The sequence below is a fragment of the Canis aureus genome, chromosome X, assembly GCF_053574225.1.
Source record: "Canis aureus isolate CA01 chromosome X, VMU_Caureus_v.1.0, whole genome shotgun sequence".
NCBI classification, from domain to species: Eukaryota; Metazoa; Chordata; class Mammalia; order Carnivora; family Canidae; genus Canis; species Canis aureus.
Window position 1 is genome coordinate 109,174,950 of NC_135649.1, and position 6,000 is coordinate 109,180,949.

General features: G+C 42.0%; 1 long non-coding RNA gene across 1 annotated transcript; it reads left to right on the forward strand.

The window, feature by feature from the left end:
• Window positions 1-3,918: 3,918 nt before the first annotated feature.
• On the forward strand, window positions 3,919-5,181 carry LOC144308102 (uncharacterized). The gene is made up of 2 exons (XR_013374743.1): window positions 3,919-4,061; window positions 4,839-5,181. It is a non-coding gene; the product is annotated as an uncharacterized LOC144308102 (long non-coding RNA).
• The last annotated feature ends 819 nt before the right edge of the window (window positions 5,182-6,000 follow it).

Here is a 6,000-nt window from a genome sequence, read left to right on the forward strand (position 1 = left end):
GGCGGTACCGGTACCGGCTCCCTGCTGTTACTCATTCTGCTGTAGTGCACTCTCCCTGCGATTTCCCTAGACCCTGACCACACCTCTGCAAAGTGTGCCTTCCTTAATCGCCTCATTTTCTCCTAACAGAGTGTGGCTTTTGTTTCCAGTCAGGGCCCTGTCGGTGGGAGCTGGGTGGGGAGTGGGTGGGGAGTGGGTGGGACTGGTTGGTGGGCCTGTGTGGGAGGAAGAGCTCTCCAGGTGAGTCTAATTCATATCTGCTTCCCTGCCTTCAGGGGCCACTCTTCCTGACACCTCTTCAGAATTGGAATCAAGCCCAAGTCAGGAAGAAGCAAGGGTGGGGGGGTGGAAGGAAAGGTGGGGCTGGGGCAGAGAGACAGCAGTTTACTAGAGCGGAGAATGCCTGGGACACCAACATTTTCCTTTTATTTCAGGGTCTTTGAAAATCCTGACTAGTCCGGAAGCAAGTACTGGATGGACAGCAAAGACGAAACTTACCAATTTGTAAGACCAACTTGGATGTGGCCACTCATTAGACTACCACATATTCTGCTTTAAAAGAGAAAACAGTACACAGGAAACATTACTCTCCTTTTTCCCCTTGCTGACTATTTCAACTAATAGGCCTATGCATTAGTCACTTTGCTAATGAGTAGTTTTACCCTGGCTCTCGGTGAACGAGGCCAGAGAGGGGGCCCTGCAAACTCTTGGAACACCTCGTGAAAAGTCCTGTTCTTGTTGACCCATTAGCAGAGAGGTGAGACACACCAGGGACCAATGTTTATTTATCGTAGCTATATTTGGAAGTTTAATTGTTTTTCTAAAAATCACAATTGAGAAAAGTTAAGGATTTTATAATAATAGAATCAAAATAGTACATTCTAAGACCTAATGTGTTCTTATTTTTCATTGGCCTCTGCCATTTTCATAGTCCAGAAAAGCAAACAAGGGAAAAAGTGTTTCACCGTGTCCTCTACACAAGCGGTTCTCAACCAGGGGCAATTGTGCCCCTCAGGGGACCCTTGGAAGTGTCTGGAGACAGTTCTGTCTATCAGCACAGGAGTGAGGATTCTCCTGGCATTGAGTGGGTAGACACCAGGGATGCTGCTCAACATCCTACAGTGCACAAGACAGCCTCCACAACAAAGAATGATCCAACCCCAAATGTCGATAGTGCTGAGGCTGCGAAACCCTTCTCTGCTTTCAAATTATAGCTCTATTAGCAAGGAAATGGGTGTCAAATAATCTTTATAACTTAGCAATTTAAAAACCACACTCCAGTGAAGTTAGGTACCCCAGTTTACCGGTATTACTATAAATCACTCATTAAATATCATTGCCTTAGAATTTGTGGAGTTTTGAAAATGGCAAGTTTATTGCATTTTTTTTGGTGTGTAATCGATGTTTTTCAAAATAGAAACCAGGCTAATTGGTCAGATGGAACAAAATAGTTTTGGCACACATGGAGCTTTATTTTTAATTGCCTCTCTAATCAAAAGCAGTTTCCCTTCAGATTGTGGTTCTAACTAAAGAGATGCACAGCCCAAAAGGAAGTGGCCTGAGGTTCAGAGTACCCACGGCAAGGGTAGTGGAATTATCATCTTAACCATTAGCAATTGCAAAGAAGAGATGAAAATCTTGGGCTATTTGGGAAGGATTTAACCAGACAAAAAGGTCTCAAATGTCCTGTCTCCTTTCCACCCAAAATAGTTCTGGCCTGAACATGAGGTCTTCAAGGTGTCTTGGAGTGAGGAGGAAAAAATCTATTCTGGGCATGGACAATCAACAACCACAGAGGTTTGCTGGGGAAAGAAGAGGCCAAGATTGTCTTACTTATAATGCTTGTCACTGAGGGACATGGCATGCTTGTAAAAAAGCTCTTTTGTTAAATCTTATTCTGTGCTGGAGAAGCAGGTTCAGGAGGAATCAAAGAGCTATCAGAGAAGCTAAAAGCCTTTCATGGCAAAGAAAACTCAGCCTGGTATTAAAATTAATGAAGATGTTGGAAGAGCAGAGACAAGAGTGCTGGAAGGATGAAGATAGAGAAACTATTTTAAGGTCATTCTCCAAGAAGATGGAGAAAACAAATGTGGCCAGGTAGAAGGAAATGCCAACTTCTCCAAATTAATTATCCAAAAGAAAAACTACATTTCTTGGAAAAACTGATCCTATGCAAACTTGTAGCTCCAAATACCATTCTTCTGAGTGAATTACAAGAATCGGCTCAAGGGCCTCACCAATTCAGGAGTTTGAAGAGCGCTTGAGAGTTTATTGAAATTTCTACTCTTCTCCAAAGGAATGTTCCTAGAAGCAGAAAATGGTCTGCTTAGGCTGACAACGCTAAAATGATGAAGAGCTCAGATAGGCCCAAGCTGCAGGAATTTAACAAAGTTGTCCAAGGGATGGATAAATAGTGGATGAAGCTCCCTGCCAAAGTTGTGCAACTTGGCTTTGTGGACCATCCAAGCCCAGCTCCCTGCCAGGTGAGGGTATGGGGGAGTGTGTGGCTGTCATGGCTGACTCCCTGCTATGAAGGCCGCCAGAAGTAGGCTGTTCCACTGATGCTTTAAGAACAGTTCTCATTTCAGAGCCAATGAGGGCCCATGCGAATATGGTGGTGAGTTGGGGTCAACACATGTCGGCAAGGCCAGTAATAATACTGCATGATATATAACTAAAAAACGCTAACAGGCTTCATTATGACATCTACTTTTTGAAGATAAACCAATCAGGGATTTATCCTCATCGATGAGATGATAACGAAAGGTAGGGATTAAAATAGAAAGTATTGAAGTAGCCTTTGAAAGCACCAGAGCAAACCAAGAGGAAAAAAGAATTTAATGTGGTAGAAACAATTCTGACCAGGATTAGCAAGAAAGTAAAGATGCTCATGCCCCAACCAGAATGAAGCTAATGACGATAATCCCCAACTTAGTTGCCCCCTTACTCTGCGCCCGACATTGCTAGGTGCTTTCATTAACATCGGCATAGTGATTCTCTCTCACAGCTCTATAAAGTAGGTACCATTACCTCCATTTCCTGGATGAGCTTCTGGCAGGCAAAGACTTTAAGTAACATGCCCAAGCCTCTGTAACTACAAAGCAGCAGAGCTGGGATTTGAATCCACGTCTGTCTGGCTCCAAAGTCCAAGCTATTAAACACTATATTCGGGCAGCCCGGGTGGCTCAGCGGTTGAGCGCCGCCTTTGGCCCAGGGCGTGATCCTGGGGTCCCGGGATCGAGTCCCACGTCGGACTCCCCGCGTGGAGCCTGCTTCTCCCTCTGCCTGTGTCTCTCATGAATAAATAAATAAAATCTTAAAAAAAAACCCCACACTATATTCTACCAGTATAAACTTTTTGGCTCTGTGGTGGAGTAGGGTGCCCCGGGGGAATAGCGGAAGTTTCATCACTTGGGTTTTCAGACTGAACAAAATATTAGTACGTGTGTCATAGGAAGTAATCTCTAATGGGTCAGGGTGGATTAAAATAATATCTGCAACTTCCATTTCTGAATGTTAAGAACTCTTAATCCACAGCACAAGCCATACTGGTGCAGCCCACTGCAGTTTTCCTAGCACCTTCTCACACACACTCTCTCATCTGATGCTCACTGAAACCTTGTGAGGTGGGCAGGCCACATATTACCACGCCTCTCCTCGGAGATGTGATAGGCAGTCCCCTCCGAAACCAAGCCTGGCCAAGTTACTTATCATCAAAAGTATGTGGGAGGAGGGGGAAATGTGATTCCAAAAAAAGTTGCTTATTTCAATCCTGAGCAGTTCATAATTTATTTCCACAGCAGTGTGATTGCTTCCTTTTCAACAAGGCTTTGACTCACTCGGAGGAATGTATTCCATTACAAGTCCGCTGGCTTCAGGCTTTATGTAGAACCCGTTGGTTGCCATGACAACCGGGACTAACAAAATACAAACCATGAACTCTTTCAGTACCGGTCACTAGCTCACTTCTAACAGTCCACTTCGGAACAGTGGAAGCTGATGTTGTTTCCGAGGGAGTGCATATCCATAGCGCCATTCTTTCTGGAGGGCTCCTCCTTCAGGTTTGCACGTAATCTCAAGACATCTGCTTTGGTCTCAAGGGAACCTTGGACATAAGGTTTTTTGTCTCTGTGGCTAAAGAGTGTTTGGAGAACAGTGTCTTCGGCCATGTTATTCTATTTTTTAAAAACTTGCATTTCTCATACCAAACAAATTTTGCTCGGGTCAAAGCAAAAAAAAAAAAAAAAAAAAAAAAAAAAAAAAAAAAAAAAAAAAGAATATACGGACTATACTAATGGCTTGATATAGCACAACCCCTACAGCATTTATTACTTAAGCACCCAGCTCTTACCAGAGGGTGTTTATTCACTATACCAAAAGGTTATAGACAATATGTTCAGATTTTGAATAACGAAATACTTTCTAAGACATCATAAAACCTCATTGGTTATGGCTAAATGGGAAATTGGAAGAAAGAGCGGTGGGGGAGCTTCATTTGAAATAGTTTTTCTGAATTGTAGTGAACCTCTGTTTTTCCTTGCTCGGTAGCCATCCCTAAATCTTCTGAAAGCAATCTGACTCTCTTTGGGTAACCACCCTCTACCTCAACCTCAGTCATGTAATTCAGGTACAGCTGGCCCCACTCCAGTTCCAGGAATGTACCTATAACACAAGCCTGACCAATGAGAGTAATGTGTCCCACTGAATATGGATATTGGTTCAAGGAGAGGCACATGACCAAAGTTAGGCCAATCTAAGCCAGTAAGATTCAACACCACAATATTCTTTTTAAGATTTTAAGATTTTATTTTTAAAATATACCTCTCTACACCCCACAGGGCACTTGAATTCACAACCCCAAGATCAAGAGATGTTTACTCCACTGACTGAGCCAGTTAGGCGCTCCAATTCCATAATTTTTGTTGGAGTTCTTGGGACAGAGGGATGTTCTGGAGTTGCTGACCAGATGTATGAAAGCCTAGAGATCCTGGCAGCCATCTTGCTACCAAGAGGAGACAGTCACCTGAGAACGGAACCTACTTGAAGGGAAATCAGAAGAGAGATGGAAAGAGTTAAGACCCAATTTCCAATGACATTGTTTGAGCCCCTAAGTCAAGCCTTGTCTGAAGTCTGTCTATGGACTTTTTGGTTATTTGACCAATAAATTCCTATTCTCCTTAACTTTAGCTTAATTGGATTTGTTATTTACAACCGAGGAAGTCCTGATTAAAAGAGAAAAAGATCTGTATTATTTTAAATGCAATGATTAAATCTAAGCTAAAAAGTACAAGAGATCTCCAGGGACCCGTTTCAGTGATTAGATAATTATGCCATTCTAATAAGCCTAATTAATTCCTCTGAAATCAATCCCTTGGGGGAAGCTTATTTGCTTAAATATTTTAGAGATCTCCCCTTACAATCTTATTTATGATTTTAATTTGTGCTCCTGAGAAATAAGTTGCTCAGAAAGGGATACATTTTGACTCCCATCTTAACTAAAACACATCAGTGGGATTTTACTGTAGAAGGCACGTGATGTCTTTCTCAGCCTGACAAATAACTGGACGCGCCGATTTCTCATCATGGACAATCCTGAACTTCCAAAAGAAAAACAAGCCATACTATTTTTGAGTCTTCAGCTTCAAGGCATTATTACATTTAATTAGCTTTTGCTCCATTAGGCACTGCGTAGTTTTTTTTTTTTAATTATAAAACATTTGGAGCCCCTGCCAAAAAAACTTTAACAACATATAATTATTATGTTGTTTTCCTTTAAATATCTTTAAGAACTTTACAAATTTTCCTATTCATTATCATCCATCTTAGGAGGTTAATATATTTAGTAGATTTCTTGGAGTACCAATAAAACACTAAAAGTTACATTAGGACAGAGATTCTCAACTCTGGCTGTGGAGTGAAATCACCTGGGGAGCATTTCAAAAATACTAATGGCATGGCCCCACCCTAGACTAATTGAATTAGAATTTTTTGGAGTAGGGT